The sequence below is a fragment of the Silurus meridionalis genome, chromosome 4 (genome assembly GCF_014805685.1).
Source record: "Silurus meridionalis isolate SWU-2019-XX chromosome 4, ASM1480568v1, whole genome shotgun sequence".
NCBI lineage: Eukaryota > Metazoa > Chordata > Actinopteri > Siluriformes > Siluridae > Silurus > Silurus meridionalis.
Window position 1 is genome coordinate 39,487,785 of NC_060887.1, and position 18,437 is coordinate 39,506,221.

The 18,437-nt window shown below is 46.6% G+C and overlaps 1 protein-coding gene across 3 annotated transcripts in view; it reads right to left on the reverse strand.

Annotated features, from left to right (window-relative positions):
* The window catches only part of LOC124383991 (muscle M-line assembly protein unc-89-like), a 33,947-nt gene that overhangs the window by 12,409 nt on the left and 3,101 nt on the right, over window positions 1–18,437 (reverse strand). For 2 of the 3 annotated variants that reach the window (XM_046846430.1, XM_046846428.1), the window contains exon 1: window positions 11,798–12,727. The exons of the other annotated variant lie outside the window; for it this stretch is intronic. The gene's annotated coding sequence lies outside the window, so the exon portion shown is untranslated. Of the gene's footprint in view, window positions 1–11,797; window positions 12,728–18,437 lie in introns of those variants that run through there. 3 annotated transcript variants of the gene reach the window in all.

Consider the following 18,437-nt stretch of genomic DNA (forward strand, 5'->3'; position numbering starts at 1 on the left):
TGTAAACATCTCTGCCTAGCTTTTGTCAGCATTGCCTTTTAATGTTACAACAAAAATTCGCCAATATCTGCTCATTTGTAACATTAACTTTTTGTAATTGTATGCTCTAAATATTGTTGACGTTATATAAAGTTATATTTTAGCCTCAGATCAGTTTTGGTTGGTGTCACTGATCATCCTGAAATGCTGTTATGTAGTGTTCGCTAGCAGAGATGTTCTGAAATGCTGAGGTGTATATGCTATGTACAAAGCATGCTAACAAATATATATTGTTCAAGTGTATTCATCATCCTAAAATATATTGTTTGGTTATTTTTAAGAATGTGGCTGCATCACCCCTGCCTTCACTGAAAACTCACACCAGGCCACGCAGGTGTCGCTCCATTTTGAGTTTGACCAAGAATCATCCTGAGTAAGTACATATTTTATATTTTCTTAAATTATATTTAGTTTGAATCATTATTGCATTGTATGACATATGCAAACAACTTTACCAATGACACAATTAGTGATGTTCATGTGTCTGTGTGTGTGTGTGTGTGTGTGTGTGTGTGTGTGTGTGTGTGTGTGTGTGTGTGTGTGTTTCATAAACAGATGTGATCAAGCACCTGCTCCAAAAAGGGCAAAGGCAGCACACTGACAGTCCACCATGTCATGGAAGGATCAGACAGATAATGACACAGTTCCACAGACTCTGCGATTCCTGCCTGCACGTGAACCTGGACCTCAACTGAGGTCTTCTGACTCTCATTCTCCATTTAGTCTATTTAAAATGTTTTTCCCGGAGAGTGTTGTCAACTCTGTGCCACAACACAAATGCTCAAGCTGCCAAGTCAATAGCCAAGGGACACAAATACAAATGGAGAGATGTAACCGTGAGTGAGATGTATCGCTACATTGGGCTCTTATTTTACATGGCAATGGTAAAGTTGCCCTCCATCATAGACTACTGGTGACAGAGCAGTATTTTCACAGTTCCCTTTCCAGCAACAATTATGTCAAGGGACAGATACAGGACAATTTCGTGGAATGTACACATGAGTCACCCAGATGCAGACAAAGAAGATTATCTGATAATGAGCTGCGACTGGACATGCCCCCCACTATTCTCTGGTAAAATAGCTTACACGTTGAGTCACACGCCCCCAGGACAGTGGCATAAAACAATGCAATTCCACTGAGATGATTACACATTCAGCTGCGTTCGAAAGATGACACGCTACACCAGTAAGGAAGCTCTTTAGATGGTTTTGGACAGTAATGAGGAATTTACCTTTTATCCAAAAAAGATTGCAATTCCGACGATTCAAGTTGCTATGATGAGTAAGTTATTTAGTCTTACATTCTGATCATATAAAACTAATATTGTTTGTAAACATCTCTGCCTAGCTTTTGTCAGCATTGCCTTTTAATGTTACAACAAAAATTCGCCAATATCTGCTCATTTGTAACATTAACTTTTTGTAATTGTATGCTCTAAATATTGTTGACGTTATATAAAGTTATATTTTAGCCTCAGTTCAGTTTTGGTTGGTGTCACTGATCATCCTGAAATGCTGTTATGTAGTGTTCGCTAGCAGAGATGTTCTGAAATGCTGAGGTGTATATGCTATGTACAAAGCATGATAACAAATATATATTGTTCAAGTGTATTCATCATCGTAAAATATATTGTTTGGTTATTTTTAAGAATGTGGCTGCATCACCCCTGCCTTCACTGGAAACTCACACCAGGCCACGCAGGTGTCGCTCCATTTTGAGTTTGACCAAGAATCATCCTGAGTAAGTACATATTTTATATTTTCTTAAATTATATTTAGTTTGAATCATTATTGCATTGTATGACATATGCAAACAACTTTACCAATGACACAATTAGTGATGTTCATGTGTCTGTGTTTGTGTGTTTCATAAACAGATGTGATCAAGCACCTGCTCCAAAAAGGGCAAAGGCAGCACACTGACAGTCCACCATGTCATGGAAGGATCAGACAGATAATGACACAGTTCCACAGACTCTGCGATTCCTGCCTGCACGTGAACCTGGACCTCAACTGAGGTCTTCTGACTCTCATTCTCCATTTAGTCTATTTAAAATGTTTTTCCCGGAGAGTGTTGTCAACTCTGTGCCACAACACAAATGCTCAAGCTGCCAAGTCAATAGCCAAGGGACACAAATACAAATGGAGAGATGTGACCGTGAGGGAGATGTATCGCTACATTGGGCTCTTATTTTACATGGCAATGGTAAAGTTGCCCTCCATCATAGACTACTGGTGACAGAGCAGTATTTTCACAGTTCCCTTTCCAGCAACAATTATGTCAAGGGACAGATACAGGACAATTTCGTGGAATGTACACATGAGTCACCCAGATGCAGACAAAGAAAATGACAGAAAGAGGGGCACATTTAAAACAAAACACTCCGTAAAACACTCAAAACAATCCGTAAGACATGCAAAACAATTTATCATCCTAGAAGACATTTAGCCATGGATGAGAGGACGGTAGCATGCAAAGCTAACACTGGGATGACACAGTACATGAAAGCCAAGCCAACTAAGTGGGAGTTCAAGTTGTTTGTTCTTGCCGATTCCTCAAATGGATACGCCATTGACTTTTCTGTATACACAGAAAAGAACAACTTTCCCACATGCCATGGACTATCATATGATGCTGTGACATCTCTTTTGGATGGTAAAGTTTTAGGATCTGGGTACCATGTGTACATGGACAATTTTTACACAAGTCCAAAGCTCTAAAAAAACTTGCTATCCATGCAGTTTGGTGCATATTGGACGTGCAGAGAGAACGTCTCTAGGTTACGAACGTAACCCTAGTTCCCAGAGGGAACGAGACACTGCATCGAAATGCTATGGGAACGCCCCTGCGTTGTCCACGCTCTGAACCACATGTGAAATCTAGCCAATAGGCAAGCCCTGACGTCATAGACAGGCGACATCGCGTAAACCAGGAAGCTACAAGATGGCTGTGCGGTGGTAGCTACATTAGCTTCTGCAAAGAGAGAAGGAAAGCGCTGCAGGGATGCAAGGAGTGTGGCACGGAGACGCAGCGTCTCATTCCCTCGGGGAACTAGGGTTACGTTCGTAAACTAGAGACGTTCCACTTCAGGAACTCAAGCTGCGTCGAAATGCTATGGGAACGAGTGTCCAATCACGCCACTCTGACCAGACCCTGCCGAGAGAGTGAGGGCCTCGGCACCACCACGTAGGACAGAGAAGCCCGGGGTGGCTCTGAGGTCAAGGCCATAGAACCTGACAAAGATCAGCGGGGTGGACCAACCCGCAGCATCACAGATGTCCCAGAGTGACACCGGAGGCCGCCACACTCCGGTGGAGCGAGCCCCGACCCCGATCGGAGTATGGACCAGGATTCGCAGCTGAAAGGATGCCATCCCATCGGCCAGAAGACCCGCCATATTAAGGCCACACCAGACGAACAGCTGCACCGACCGCCTCCAAGGACTCCTGTGGAGATAAGCACCCAGTGCTCGCACTGGACACAGCCGGGCCTCGTCACCCCTGGTCAGGGGCTATAAACAGAGGAGGGCAGAATGCCTGTAACACGACACATCGTGTCGGATCACCCAGCCTTGTGTAAAGAAACACTCTGTCCATGACAGGGGGCAAACTCCAGGCGGGACGAGGCAACTGCCAAGTCTCAGACAGGCACTCTGAGTTGCATCCGGGGCCTCAGCCTCCGGGTCACCAATGGGTGCCTACCCAGCGAACACGGAAACCCTCATGGTCGAAAGGGTTAACCCTGTGGCAAACTGTACCCGTATAAACTCCAGACCTGAACCGACCGGGCAGTTAACCGGGTCCAAGGCAAGGTGCTCACACCGTGACGTGAACAGTCACCATCGTGCAGCGTACGACCTCCTCGTGGAGGGAGCTCTGGAGTGAAGAAGGGCCTCTACTACCTCGGTAGAGAGAATAGCTGCTACGAACTGTGTACCCTCAGGGGCCACAGCTTCCACAACTCCAGGTGGGGGTGAACCAGGGTTCCGCCCGCCATCGAGGTGCTACCAGGAGGAGACCGACTCTCTCCCGGCAAACTCTTTCCAGAACTCCCAAGAGCAGCGCGATCGGGGAAAAGGCGTACAGGAGTAGCCTCGAACAAGACCGTCCCATGGCAGCCACTGTCTCGACAGGGCATCTGCTCAGACATCCAACCGTCCAGGGATGTAAAAGGCTCAAAATAAGAGGAGTTCGTCCTGGGACCACAAGGGGACCTCCCGTGCAAGTCATTTGCAAGGGGCGAGACTGGAGGCCCACCTGGTGATTGATGTATGAGACCACCACAGTATTGTCTGTGCGGACCAACACATGGCGGTCTCTAAGGACTGGGAGGAAGTGTTGTAACCACAACAACACTGCCAGCATCTCCCAGCAATCTATGTGCCACGAGAGACGTGGGCCACTCTACAGACCCTGGGCCACTCATGACCGCTCCCCACCCCATGAGGGAAGCATCCGTCGTTAGCGTTACGCAACGACAAGGAGTCCCTAAAACGGGGCCTCGGGACAGAACGTAGGGTCCTTCCATGCAACCAAGGCTCAAAGAGCACACCGCGAGACCTTGATGGTACGATACAGACTCCCTTTGGGGGAGAACCCTCCTGCCCCGGAGCCACCACTGGAGGGGCCTCATGCGGAGAAGGCTGAGTGGAAATACACTGGACGCTGCCTCCATGAGACCCAGCAGCCTCTGGAACTGCCTCACAGTGACTGGCTGGCCTGCTCCTACCCTCCTGACTGCGGTGAGGATGACTACAAACCGGGCGGGAGACAACCGTGCCCGCAACCTGGCCAAGTCCCACACCACGCCGAGAAAGTGGTTCTCCGCGCTGGAGAAAGTACACTCCACCCGGTGTTTCAGTCTGAACCCCAGTACCTTCATGCAGGCGAGAACAGCATCTCAATGCCGAACTGCCTGGTGCTCTAACGAGCCAACATCAACCAATCGTCGATATAATACAAAATGCGGATGCCCTAAAGCCGCAGCGGGGTCAGTGCCGCGTTCACGCACTCTGTAAAGGTACAGGGTGAAAGCACTAGACCGAACGGAATGACCGATATTGGTAAGCTTCGCCCCGAAAGCAACCTCAGGAACCTTCCGTGTGTGGTGAAGGACAGCTGCGTGGGAGGATGCGACCTCCAGATCTAACGTATGACAAATCAGTCCTCGGATTCGACCTGAGACATGACCTCTCTAAACGAGAAACCTGAACCCGAGCCTCAAAAGTGAGTGGTTCAAGGAGTGGAGATCCAGAATGGGATGCAACCCGCCATCCTTCTTCGGGAACAATGAAGCACAGGCTGTAGCAGCCTGACTCTCTGAACAAGGAGGAGGGAACCACCTCAATGGCCCTTTGCACAGGAGAGCATGCACCTCCTGTCCCAGGACCAGAGCCTGCACGGGTCCCACCAGGGTGGGACACACCCCGTTGAACCGGGGAGGAGAAGACGCGAACTGAATCGCGCAGCCCTTCTCCACAGTACGCACGACCCCCGAGAGACTCCTGGCAGCCCTCCAGACTGACAGAAAGTTTCCACAGGGGGAACCAACTCCTCGGGGCTTGCCCCTGACCCCCTTAGAAAAAATACGAAGCACTGCGTCTCACACACACCGGGAAAAGAACCATTTCCAAATGAGCGCTCTCCCCGGGGAACGGGAGTTCAACTGATCAACTGTTACAATACTACACAGCATAGCAAAAGACTATAAAGTGGTACCGAAAGATTTTTCTACACTTCTTGGACATCGCTGCCACCAACAGTTTTATTGTGCATAAAGAACTCTATGGTGACGTGAACCATAAAGAATTTATGGAAAAACTTATTGCCAAGCTTTGTAGCATCACACAGAAAGTAGTGCCAAAACGGACCAACTCTGATCATGTACCAGTTCCAGGAGCTGAACTGTCCTCTGATGTCAGAAATGTTGCCACTGCTGGCCGCAAGAGCTATGTACGTTGCAAAACATTGCATGGTAAACACCACAAAACACCATGAAAAAATGCCTGGCAAGCGCCATTCACCTGTGTCTTTAGTTAAACAGGAACTGCTTTCAAGAGTGGCACAGGGATTTTGCATAGTATTGTAATGTATTGTTTTATTGTTATTGTTGGACTCTTTGTTTTTTATACATAGTGTACTGTATTGTTTTATTGTTACACAATTCCCTTTCTAATGCTGTCCTTGCTAATGTGTATTTTAAATAAACCACAAAGGAAACACTTTCTTACTTGTAGTACTGTACTTCTCACTCAGATCCTGGCTCAGTGATTAACAGCTCATTAAGTAATCCACAGCTCATTATGCGACCCATTGTCTACAAAGCTGTCAGTCACAGCATGTTGACGCCTCTTCACTCATGGCCTTTCAAAGTATAACGTGTCTTTTAAATTTTAAATCAATGTATTGTTTAAGGTAAATGAGCAGGCAGGATGATTTTCACATGATTAAAAAAAAAAACTACATTGGAAGCTCTGTTCTCAAAAAGTCTTGTGAAAACATGTTTACTATTGGTTTTGTGGCCTTATTTCAGTGAGGTTTTTTTTTTTGCATTTTCATAAACCACGCTGAAACATTATTACAAACACACACATGTAAGTTGTTTACATATTATGGTAGCCCATTTTGTGCTGAATACAGTGTAATAAGTCTTTTGTGAGTAATATTTTAAAAGCAACTAAAAAGAACCAAATGTAAGAGCATGTCAAAATCTCTCAAGGGGCCAAAAACACCCTCAGACTCCAGAGGGTTAACGTAATCCCAGGTTCTTTGATAACAGAGTGAGGTGATTTACCAATACATCCCTCCTTGCACAGGAACGGGAAGAAATCTCAACCTGAGTAGTAAAGGTGGGGCGGAGCCTGGTCTCGGGTCGACCTGTCTGTCAAGACAGACGTGGTGTCATAGGAGCTTTCATAGTTGGTCACGCCCAAAGCAATTCCCTTAGTGAAGCACCTCACTCTGTTATCAAAGAGCCTGGGATTATGTTAAGTAACCCATCGTTATTCAAAACAGTTCAAAACATTATTTCAGCTTTTTCATGAACAGTTTATACTTTTGCATTTTCTTTCCTGTACAATTTACACAAAAACACACAATTTGCCTCCATTTTAAATTCCCAGGAAAATCATAATGCACTGAATAAAACACAAAAATGTACAGGGTGATTTGATAAAATTAATATTGATGCTTATGCTAACGGGCAGTGCAGTTATGGCTACAGTCAAAGGAGAATTGTTAAATTGGGTTTATTTGGTTTCTTCAGTCATTCTCGCTGTACAAGATTTCTATATTTTATGCAGTTTATATTCTCCATCTGTTCCCTTTGAAAGTAACAAAACCTGGTTCTTCTATAGAAGAAATGTTAAAAAACAGAAAAAGTTTACAATGAACAGGCTGTGACATGCTGCAGCAACTGGGCTGCACCATTTATAAATGGTAAAAAAATGGCGGCGCGGCAGTAGGTCGCAGCGGCCGCTCCGGACCCAAAATGGTGCTAACGTTATTCTGTAGCCCGCCCTCCACAACACATGGACATCGGAGCAACCGGTGTCCCTGTGTACAACCGCAAAACATTGAAAGAACTCAGAAACAACCCAAACAACACCATTAATGATGACCTGCGGCAGAAGCTACGCGACCTCGGCGTGCTCCGAGAACCAGGCCTCCAGACCTCGGCATCGCCTGCGGAGGACGGACGGAGGAGGGGGAATTGGAAGCGTTGCGCAAGGAAGCAGAAACGCGGAAAGCGAGCGGGTGCTAATGCTAGGCTAAAAGCTAACCCTAGCCGGCCCGCTCTACCATCACTACTGCTGGCAAATGTCTGCTCCCTGGACAATAAATTAGACTACATCAGACTCCAACAAGCTACTCGGCGTGAGTACAGACACTGCTGCATTTTTGTGTTTACTGAGACGTGGCTGAGCGACAGAGTTCCGAACGCCGCCATCCAGCTGGACAGGCTAGCCGCGTTTCGTGCCGACAGAAATGCAGCTCTGTGCGGTAAGACTCGCGGCGGCGGTCTGTGTGTTTACATCAACACGGAATGGTGTAAGAACTCTGTGCTTGTTTCTACCTACTGCTCATCGCTGCCGGAGTTTATTGTTGTGAGATGTAGACCTTTTTATTTACCCCGGGAATTCACCACAGCTATTGTGCTCGGAGTATACATACCACCTAGCGCTAATGCTAAGGAAGCACTCAGCGTGCTCTACGGGACCATTAGCGAACTTCAGAACACACACCCTAACGGACTGCTTATAGTCGCCGGAGATTTTAATCATGCAAATCTCAGGACTGTGCTTCCCAAATTCTATCAGAATGTGGACTTTGCAACCAGAGGAGAAAACACGCTGGATGTTGTTTACACAAACATCCGGGGCACATACCGGGCGAAGCCCCGCCCCCACCTCGGGTACTCAGACCACATCTCTGTTATGTTGATCCCAGCATACAGACCACTCAGCAGGCGTTCAAGACCAGCTCAAAAACAAGTGAGAACCTGGCCAGCAGGATCCATGTCTTCTCTCCAGGACTGTTTTGAATGCACTGACTGGGACATGTTCAGGGAAGCTGCAACCAATGGCGATTTCATCAACTTGGAGGAGTACACGTCAACAGTGACCAGTTACATTGGCAAGTGCATTGATGACGTGACTACCTCCAAGACCATCACTACACGCTCCAACCAGAAGCCATGGATGACCGCCAAGGTTCGTGCGCTGCTAAAACAAGAGACTCTGCCTTCAGAGCAGGGGACAAGACGGCCTTAAAACAGCAAGGGCCAAACTGTCCCGTGCTATCAGAGAGGCGGCGCACACGCCAAGAGAATCCATAGCCACTTCCAGGACAGCGGAGACACCCGGCGCATGTGGCAGGGCATCCAGGCGATCACAAATTACAAGACCACGTCACCTGCTTGTGACCGTGACGCCTCCCTTCCAGATGCGCTGAACGACTTCTACGCCCGGTTCAAGTGCAGAACAACGTGGTGGCGAGGAAGACAATCCCTCCTCCCAGTGACCAGGTGCTCTGTCTAACCACAGCTGAAGTGAGGAAAACTCTATGCAGAGTTAACCCACGGAAGTCTGCTGGACCTGACAACATTCCTAGCAGAGTGCTCAGGGAATGTGCAGAACAACTAGTCTTCTGTGTCCTGGCTAAATGACTATCGTCCCATTGCACTCACACCCATCATGATGAAGTGCTTCGAGAGGCTTGTCAAGAGGCACATAAAGACCCAGCTCCCACCCGCACTGGACCCCATGCAGTTTGCGTATCGTCCAAACCGCTCCACGGACGATGCCATCTCCACAACCCTCCATCTGGCCCTCACCCATCTGGATAACAAGGACTCTTATGTAAGGATGCTGTTCATAGACTTCAGTTCAGCATTCAACACAATCATTCCTCAGCACCTGATCGAGAAGCTGAGCCTACTGGGCCTGAAAACCTTTCTCTGCAACTGGATCCTGGACTTCCTGACCGAGAGACCTCAGTCAGTCCGGATCGGGAACAGCATCTCCAGCACCACCACACTGAGCACTGGGGCCCCTCAGGGCTGTGTGCTCAGTCCACTGCTGTTCACTCTGCTGACTCACGACTGTGCTCCAAGGCACAGCTCGAATCATATCATCAAGTTTGCTGATGACACGACCGTGGTGGGTCTAATCAGCAAGAATGAGGAGTCAGCATACAGAGAGGAGGTGCAACGGCTAACAGCCTGGTGTGGAGCCAACAACCTGTCTCTGAACGTGGACAAAACCAAAGAGATGGTTGTTGACTTCAGAAAAGCACAGAGTGACCATTCTCCACTGATCATCGATGGATCTTCAGTGGAGATCGTCAAGAGCACCAAATTCCTTGGTGTTCATCTGGCGGATAACCTCACCTGGTCACTTAACACCAGCTCCATCACCAAGAAAGGCCAGCAGCGTCTCTACTTCCTGAGAAGACCATCCTGACCATGTTCTATAGAGGGACCATCGAGAGCATCGTGAGCAGCTGCATCACTGCCTGGTTTGGAAATTGCACCGTCTCGGATCGCAAGACCCTACAGAGGATAGTGAGAACAGCTGAGAAGATCATCGGAGTCTCTCTCCCCTCTATCATGGACATTTACACCACACGCTGCATCCGCAAAGCAAACAGCATTGTGGACGACCACACACACCCGTCACACACATACTTCACCCTCCTACCATCAGGGAAACGGTTCCGAAGCATTCGGGCCGTCACATCAAGACTGTGCAACAGTTTTTTCCCGCAAGCTATCAGGCTCCTTAACAAACATCTGGACTGAACTCTCTCTCTCTCTCACACACACACACACACACACACACACACACACACATACACACTTACACACAACTGAGTGACTGATCTGTACAACCGGACTCAACACACATACACTTCACACACCCAGGTTTCAGCACCATTCACACCTCTCATTATCGCAAAATGTTTACATGCCGTTTGTTGCTGATCTCCGGGGCTTGCTCTATTTGCACAATATTCTGTTAATCCCTTGGTCACTGTTCACTTTATCTTGATTGCTGCTACCATATTTTTTTACACTATTATAGAATTGCAAAATTCTGTTTATATTTGTTTACATTTCTGCTACTGTGCACCTTATCCTGTCACGACAGGTTTTACTGGCAGAGCTACTGCTGCTTTTATTTTTATATTTTGTGTACTGTGTATTGTCCTGCACTGTCCTGTGTTGTCTTGCACTGTCTTGTGTTGTCTCTTGCACTGTTTGCACCAGTTGCACACATGCACTTTATGTGGCGAGGATCTTAGTTCCTGGCCCTGTGTTCTTCTGTTCTGTGACTGTTGTTTTATGTTGTTTTATGTAGCACCTGGGTTCAGGAGAAACGTTGTTTCATTTCACTGTATACTGCATCAGCTATATATGGTTCAAATGACAATAAAAGCTTCTTGACTTGACTCTTGACTTGACTTCAATAAGGCAATAAGGTCCCTAACTGACTCCCACATTATTTGTTAAAACTGTAACTCCCAAGTTCCTGCCAAATTATCAAAAGGAAAAAAAATCATTACAATTATTCAAATGCATTGCAAAAGTAATGAAAATAATTCACTGGTACAGGAACAGACCTTACTCATCATATTAAAATGCAGCACATGCTTCAGCTTGTGTGTGTGTGTGTGTGTGTGTGTGTGTGTGTGTGTGTGTGTGTGTTTTATTCTACAAACACTGGTCAGAAGGTGGTCATTAATTCTCTAGAACAGCAGCTCTGACAGTAGTGCAACTTTATAATTTACAGAGTAACAGCTGATAGATAGATAGATCGATAGATAGATAGCACTATTTAGCAATAGCCTTTATTTGTCACATGTACATTACGGCACTCTGTCAGGGACTCGGGTGCGGGGCTAGGCGAGTGGATGATAGGACTCAAATGCAGGATGCTCCAGAAGACATGAGTCGAGAGAGGAGGGTTGCACAGGCAGAAAATATTTAATGTCCAACACAATAGCACAAAAACACAGTCGCAGCACGCACAGGGTTAAAGAGGAAGAAAAAGATGAGGAGGATAGAACAGGCAGGGAAGCAACATCCAAAAACTTAAGAGCAAACAACAGAAGCACACACTGGGTTAATATAGAGAAAAAAAGAAAACCAATAATGTCCGAATACTTTTGACCACGTAGTGGGAGCACAAGCAGGGTTTAAACGGAGAAAAGCAGAAACGTCCGAATACTTATGAACACACAGTTGCGGCACTCACTGGGTTAATGTGAAGGTCCGTGGTACCAGGAGAGCGAAGCAGGGGGCGTGTCTAAAAACAGAAGCGAGTCCGAAAACAGACAAAGGGAGAGAGCCGGAGAACAGAGCAAAGGTTAATCCAAAACTCCGGAAACCGAGGGCAGGCAAAAATCCGAAAAAAAAACGGGATATCCGAAAACGAAAGTAAACAATCCAGGGGAAAAAATAAAGGCAGAAAGGTCACAAAAAAGCGCGGAGCCGAACGAGACAATCTGTCAGCGAGCGCAGGCAGCCGGTGGCTATTTATACAGAAACAAGACGGCGGGCATGCCGGTGTTGCCGGCTGAAAGATGACGCTGAACCGGAACCGGACGTCGTGACCGCGGAAATGTTCAAGCGGCTGGCTGACACACTCAAGGGCCAAAAGAGTGGCAACTTGGTCGATACCAAGGCTTGGACCCCTAACTGTAACATCACTGCCTACATTAAAATAATGACAAACACCTGTGCTTTTCCAAACACCTCTTTTACTTCCATTACTTTCTCCGAACACTTTTATTCTTCCCTCCTCCAGCACCCTCTAACGACGGACACTGGTAACAACCACAGCAATCCTAATACATGACATCTCCCCTTTTCTTAGAAACAAAATCACATCACCCACCTGAACAAATTTTTATTTATACATTTACCTATTTTTTATTTATTATTTTTTTAAACCACGAAATAACCCGGTGAACAAAGTCTGAACTTCTCTCAATTGGTATTAACACTGTCCTCATTCCCCCTTTTTTATTTTTCTTCCCGCTTGTTTTTATACATATACACCACATCAATTCTTCTAACATTTATTTTTTTTTGTAATTCACTGAGAACATTAACAAACAGTTAAATCTGTTCTTTCACATGTGAACATACAGACCTAAACCTTTACAGTTGTTAAACCTCTGTATTTTTCTACCTTTTTTTTTTTTTTTTTTTTTTTTTTTACCACCAACAGTTTACCAAGCCACATTTTAATCATTTGAACCTGTTAGTTCACGATATAATCAGACAGTTTCACAGGTAATCGTCTAGTACGTTGAGGTCTATCCTGTGTATATATGTTTGAACAATCCACTTTGAATTCAGATCCTGAGAGTCAGGACCACAGCTCCTTGTCTCCAGATCTGATTGCTCATGTTCAGAAGCCATGTCCGTTGTTTCGTTGGTGTTGAACCTTTTGACATGAGTAGTATTTCGTGTGTACCTCGCTCCAGTGGGCGACTCCACAATCACTTGATTTCCTGTTTTGCACGTGACCCGATGTGGGATTGGGTTGAATGGAGTTGTAAATTTATCCACCTTCTCTTGTCGCACCAGCACTGTATCACCCACATTCACCTTTGAGTATTGTGCACCCCGACGCTCATCTGCATATCTCTTTGCTTTCGCTTTCTGCTCTGCATCTCTGTCGCATACTTGCTGGTCTTTGCATGCTTCCACAAGATTGGGCAACTTTCCTCGAATCTTCCTATTAAAAAGCAGTTCAGCAGGGCTCTTTCCGGTCGTGGGATGTTCGATGCTCCGATATGCGGAGACATATTTCCTTAACTCTTTTTTCCAGTCAAGGCCCTCTGCCTGTGCAATTTGAATTCTCTTCATTATTGATGAGTTTTGGCGTTCCACTTCACCATTAGCCTGAGCCCATTTGGGAGTGGTTCTCTGATGTTTAATGCCATTGCTCTCACAGAACACAGTAAACTGTTCAGACTTGAACTGAGGTCCTTGGTCCGACCTACATGTGATGGGCAGGCCATGTCTACTGAATATAGATTCCAGACTGTCTATGATTTTGTCAGATATTGTCGACGTCAGTATCTCATATTCATAGTAGCGACTATAATAGTCAACCACAACAAGTATTGAGTGACCAGTCGGGAATGGGCCTAACAAGTCTATGGCCACGTCTTGCCAGGGTCCATCTGGTAGTGTTGTGGGTCTTAGTGGCTCAGGTGCATCGGGTCTGGACACCACCTGGCACCCATGACATGACTTACAGTACTTTTCTGCTGCTTTATCCATACCTGGCCTCCATACTTTGGACCGGAGATGTTGTTTAGTGCCCACAATTCCTAAATGTCCTTCGTGTGCCAGTGCCAATGCTCTGGGTTGTAACATTTTTGGTAACACTATGCGTGTTCCACGGAGGATCAAATGACCAATACAGCACAGCTCGTTGGCTATTGGAGCATACGCTTTGCAGTTCTCAAAATGTCCATTGTTAATTGCAAGACGTACTTCTTTCAATTCTGAATCGCTCTCAGAAGCCTCCTCCACCTCTCTGGTGGTCAAAGCATTAGACGTCGCACTCACTGCAATAAATCTGACATATTCTTCTGACTTATGTACATGTCTCTCAGTCTTTGACGTTTCCCCCAACAATCTCGACAGGGGGTCTGCAATGTTCTGCTTGCCAGGCAAGTACGCAATTCTGAAATTGTAGGGCTGTAATCGAAGAACCCACCGTTCTATGCGAGCACAGGGCTTTGAGCGGGGACTGTATATGGCTTCTAATGGTTTGTGGTCAGTTACCAGCTCAAATTCTCGGCCATAAATGTACGCATGTAACCTCTCACATGCCCATACAAGCGACAGGGCCTCTTTTTCTGTCTGGGAATATCTACGTTCACAGTCTGTTAGGCAGCGACTCACATAGCATATTGGCACTGTCTCTCCTTTTTGGATCTGAACTAAGACAGCTCCCAGTCCCACTGGGCTTGCATCCACTATCACCCTGGTTGGTGCATCTTTATCAAAATATGCTAATGTGACTGCTTTGGCCAACTCTTCTTTCAGCGCTCTAAACGCTTGTCTTTGTTCTGGTCCAAACTCAAATTGAATCTCCTTTTTCGTCAAACGCCGCAGCGGTTCTGACAGCGTTGCGAACTGCTCAATAAATCTGCTGCTGTAGCCTACTAGGCCTAAAAAGCTTCTGACCTCCGATGCTGTCTTTGGTTCTCTTGCTTCTCTTACAGCTCGCACTCTCTCTTCCGTTGGACCGATTCCCTTCTCAGACAAGAGGATTCCCATGAATATTAGTTTGCTCATGTTGAACTGGCACTTTTCAGGGTTTAAAGTCAATCCACGTTCGCTCAGCCTTTCCATAACCATATGTAAACGTTGGTCATGAGTTTCTTGATCACCAGCATGAACAATGACATCATCTGATATATTTTCTACCCCATCGATTCCTGCAAGGGCATTGGCAATCTCGTGCTGGGATTGTTCGCTGGCAGAAGAGACACTGAAAATCAGTCTTTTATAACGATACACGCCATTGTGCACCGCAAATGTAGTGATCTCTCTTGATTCAGGGCTAAGCTCCAGCTGATGGTAGCCCCATTTTAAGTTTAACTTACTGAATATGGTTGATCCATTGACACCTTGGAGAATCTCATCCACGGTAGGGATAGGGTAACGCTCCCTTACTATGGCACGGTTGGCTTGCCTCATATCCAGACACAATCTTATCTCCGAGTTGGCTTTAGGCACAATGACTACAGGATTCACCCATGGTGTGGGACCTTTGGCGGGTTCTATGATGTCCATGTCCACTAGCTCCTTTATTTTCCGCTCTACCGCTCCCCTGAGATTAAACGGAATGCGCCTGAGTGGTTGCTCCACTGGTTTTACACTTGGATCTATCTTCTTCTTCTTCTTCTTTCGGCTGCTCCCATTAGGGGTCGCCACAGCGGATCATCCGTCTCCATACCACCCTGTCCTCTACATCTGCCTCTTTTACACCAACTACCTGCATGTCTTCCCTCACCACATCCATGAACCTCCTTTTTGGCCTTCCTCTTTTCCTCCTACCTGGTGGCTCCATCCTCAGCATTCTTCTACCAATATAATTTATGTCCCTCCTCTGCACATGTCCAAACCATCTCAATCTCGCCTCCTCACCTTGTCACCAAAACATCCTACATGCGCTGTCCCTCTAATAAACTCATTTCTAATCTTATCCATCCTCGTCACTCCCAACGAAAACCTCAACATCTTTAGCTCTGCTACCTCCAGCTCCACCTCCTGTCTTTTACTCAATGCCACTGTCTCTAAACCATACAACATCGCAGGTCTCACCACAGTCCTATAAACTTTCCCTTTCAATTTTGCAGATACCCTACTATCACAAATCACTCCTGTCACTCTTCTCCACCCACTCCACCCTGCCTGCACTCTTTTCTTCACTTCTCTAACACACTCTCCATTACTTTGCACTGTTGAACCCAGGTACCTGAATTCCTCCACCTTCTGAAGCTCTTCTCCTGCAACCGCACCACTCCACTGCCCTCCCTCTCATTCACACACATGTACTCTGTCTTACTCCTACTGAGTTTCATTCCCTTCTCTCCAGTGCATATCTCCACCTCTCCAGGCTCTTCTCAACCTGCTCCCTACTCTCACAACAAATCACAATATCATCCGCAAACATCATAGTCCAGGAGACTCCTGTCTGACCTCGTCCGTCAACCTGTCCATCACCACTGCAAACAGGAAAGGGCTCAGGGCCGATCCTTGATGCAGTCCAACCTTCACTCTAAACCAGTCTGTCGTACCTACTGCACACTTCACTGCCGTCACACTGTCCTCATACATGTCCTGCACCACCCTTACATACTTCTCCGACACACCTGACTTCCTCATACAGTACCACAACTCCTCTCTTGGCACCCTGTCGACGCCTTCTCTAAATCCACAAATACACAATGCAATTCCTTCTGTCCTTCTCTATACTTCTCCATCAACATTCTCAAAGCAAATATGGCATCTGTGGTGCTCTTCCTCGGCATGAAACCATACTGTTGCTCACAGATGGTCACCTCTTCTCTCAGCCTGGCTTCCACTACTCTTTCCCATAACTTCATGGTGTGACTGATCAACTTAATACCCCTGTAGTTACTGCAGGTCTGCACATCTCCTTTATGCTTAAAGATCGGTACCAGCACACTCTTTCTCCATTCCTCAGGCATCTTCTCACCTTCCAAAATCCTGTTAAACAATCTGGTCAAAACCCCACTGCCATCTCTCCTAAACATCTCCACGCTTCCACCGGTATGTCATCTGGTCCAACCGACTTTCCACTCTTCATCCTCTTAATCGCTGCTCTCACTTCCTCCTTACTAATCTTATCTACATCCTGCTTCACCATCTCCACATCATCCAACCTTCTCTCTCTCTGATTTTCCTCATTCATCAGCTGCTCAAAATACTCCTCCACCTTCTCAACACACTCTCCTCACTAGTCAACACATTTCCTCTCCATCCTTTACTGCTCTAACTTGCAGTACATCCTTTCCAGCTCGGTCCCTCTGCCTGGCCAATCGGTACAAATCCTTTTCTCCTTCCTTAGTGTCCAACCTCTCATACAGCTCCTCATATGCCTTTTCCTTGGCTTTCGCCACATCCTCTTAACCTGCTGCCGCATCTCCTTGTACTCCTGCCTACTTTTCTCATCACTCTGTCTATCCCACTTCTGTTTTGCCAACCTCTTTCTCCTTATGCTCTCCTGCACTTCCTCATTCCACCACCACGTCTCCTTGTCTTCCTTTCTATTTCCAGATGTCACACCAAGTACTTTTCTAGCTGCCTCCTCATCACTCCTGCAGTAGTTGCCCAATCATCCAACACCTCCTTAACACCACTGAGCCTCTCTCTGACCTCTTCCCTGAACCTCACACTACACTCTTCCTCCTTCAGTTTCCACCATCTTATTCTTCTTTCAGTCCTCACTCTCCTCCTCTTCATCCTCGCCTCCAAAACCATCCTACAGACCACCATCCTATGCTGTCTAGCTACACTGTCCCCTGCCAACACCTTACAGTCGCCAATCTCCTTCAGGTTGCATCTCCTGCATAGCACATAGTCCACCTGTGTGCACCTTCCTCCACTCTTATCGTCACCCTATGATCCTCCTTCTTTTAAAATAAGTGTTCACCACTGCCATTTCCATCCTTTTAGCAAAATCTACCACCATCTGCCCTTCCACATTCCTCTCCTTAAAACCATACCTACCCATCACCTCCTCATCACCTCTGTTCCCTTCACCCACATGCCCATTAAAGTCCGCCCCAATCACTAACCGTTCTTTCCTAGGTACACCATCTACCACTTCATCTAATTCACTCCAGAATCTTTCCTTCTCCTCCATCTCACAGCCAACTTGTGGAGCATAGGCACTGATGACATTTATCATCATCCTTCAACTTCCACCTTCACGATCATCACCCTATCAGAAACTCTCTTCACCTCTCTCTTCACCTCTTCACCTTACTGTACTCTTCCTTCAGAATCACCCCTACACCATTTCTCTTTCCATCCACACCATGATAAAACAGTTTAAACCCACCTCCAATGTTCCTGGCCTTACTCCCTTTCCACTTGGTCTCCTGAACACACAACATATCTACCTTTCTCCTCTCCATCATATCAGCTACCTCTCTCCCTTTACCCGTCATAGTACCAACATTTAAAGTACCAACCCGAACCTCCACTCTCCTACACTGCTCCTTTCCCTGCCGTCTCTGTAGACGTCTTCCTCCTCTCCTTCTCCTCCTTCGGCCAACAGTAGCCCAATTTCCACCGGTACCCTGTCGGCTAACGATACCTGTGGCGGTCGTTGT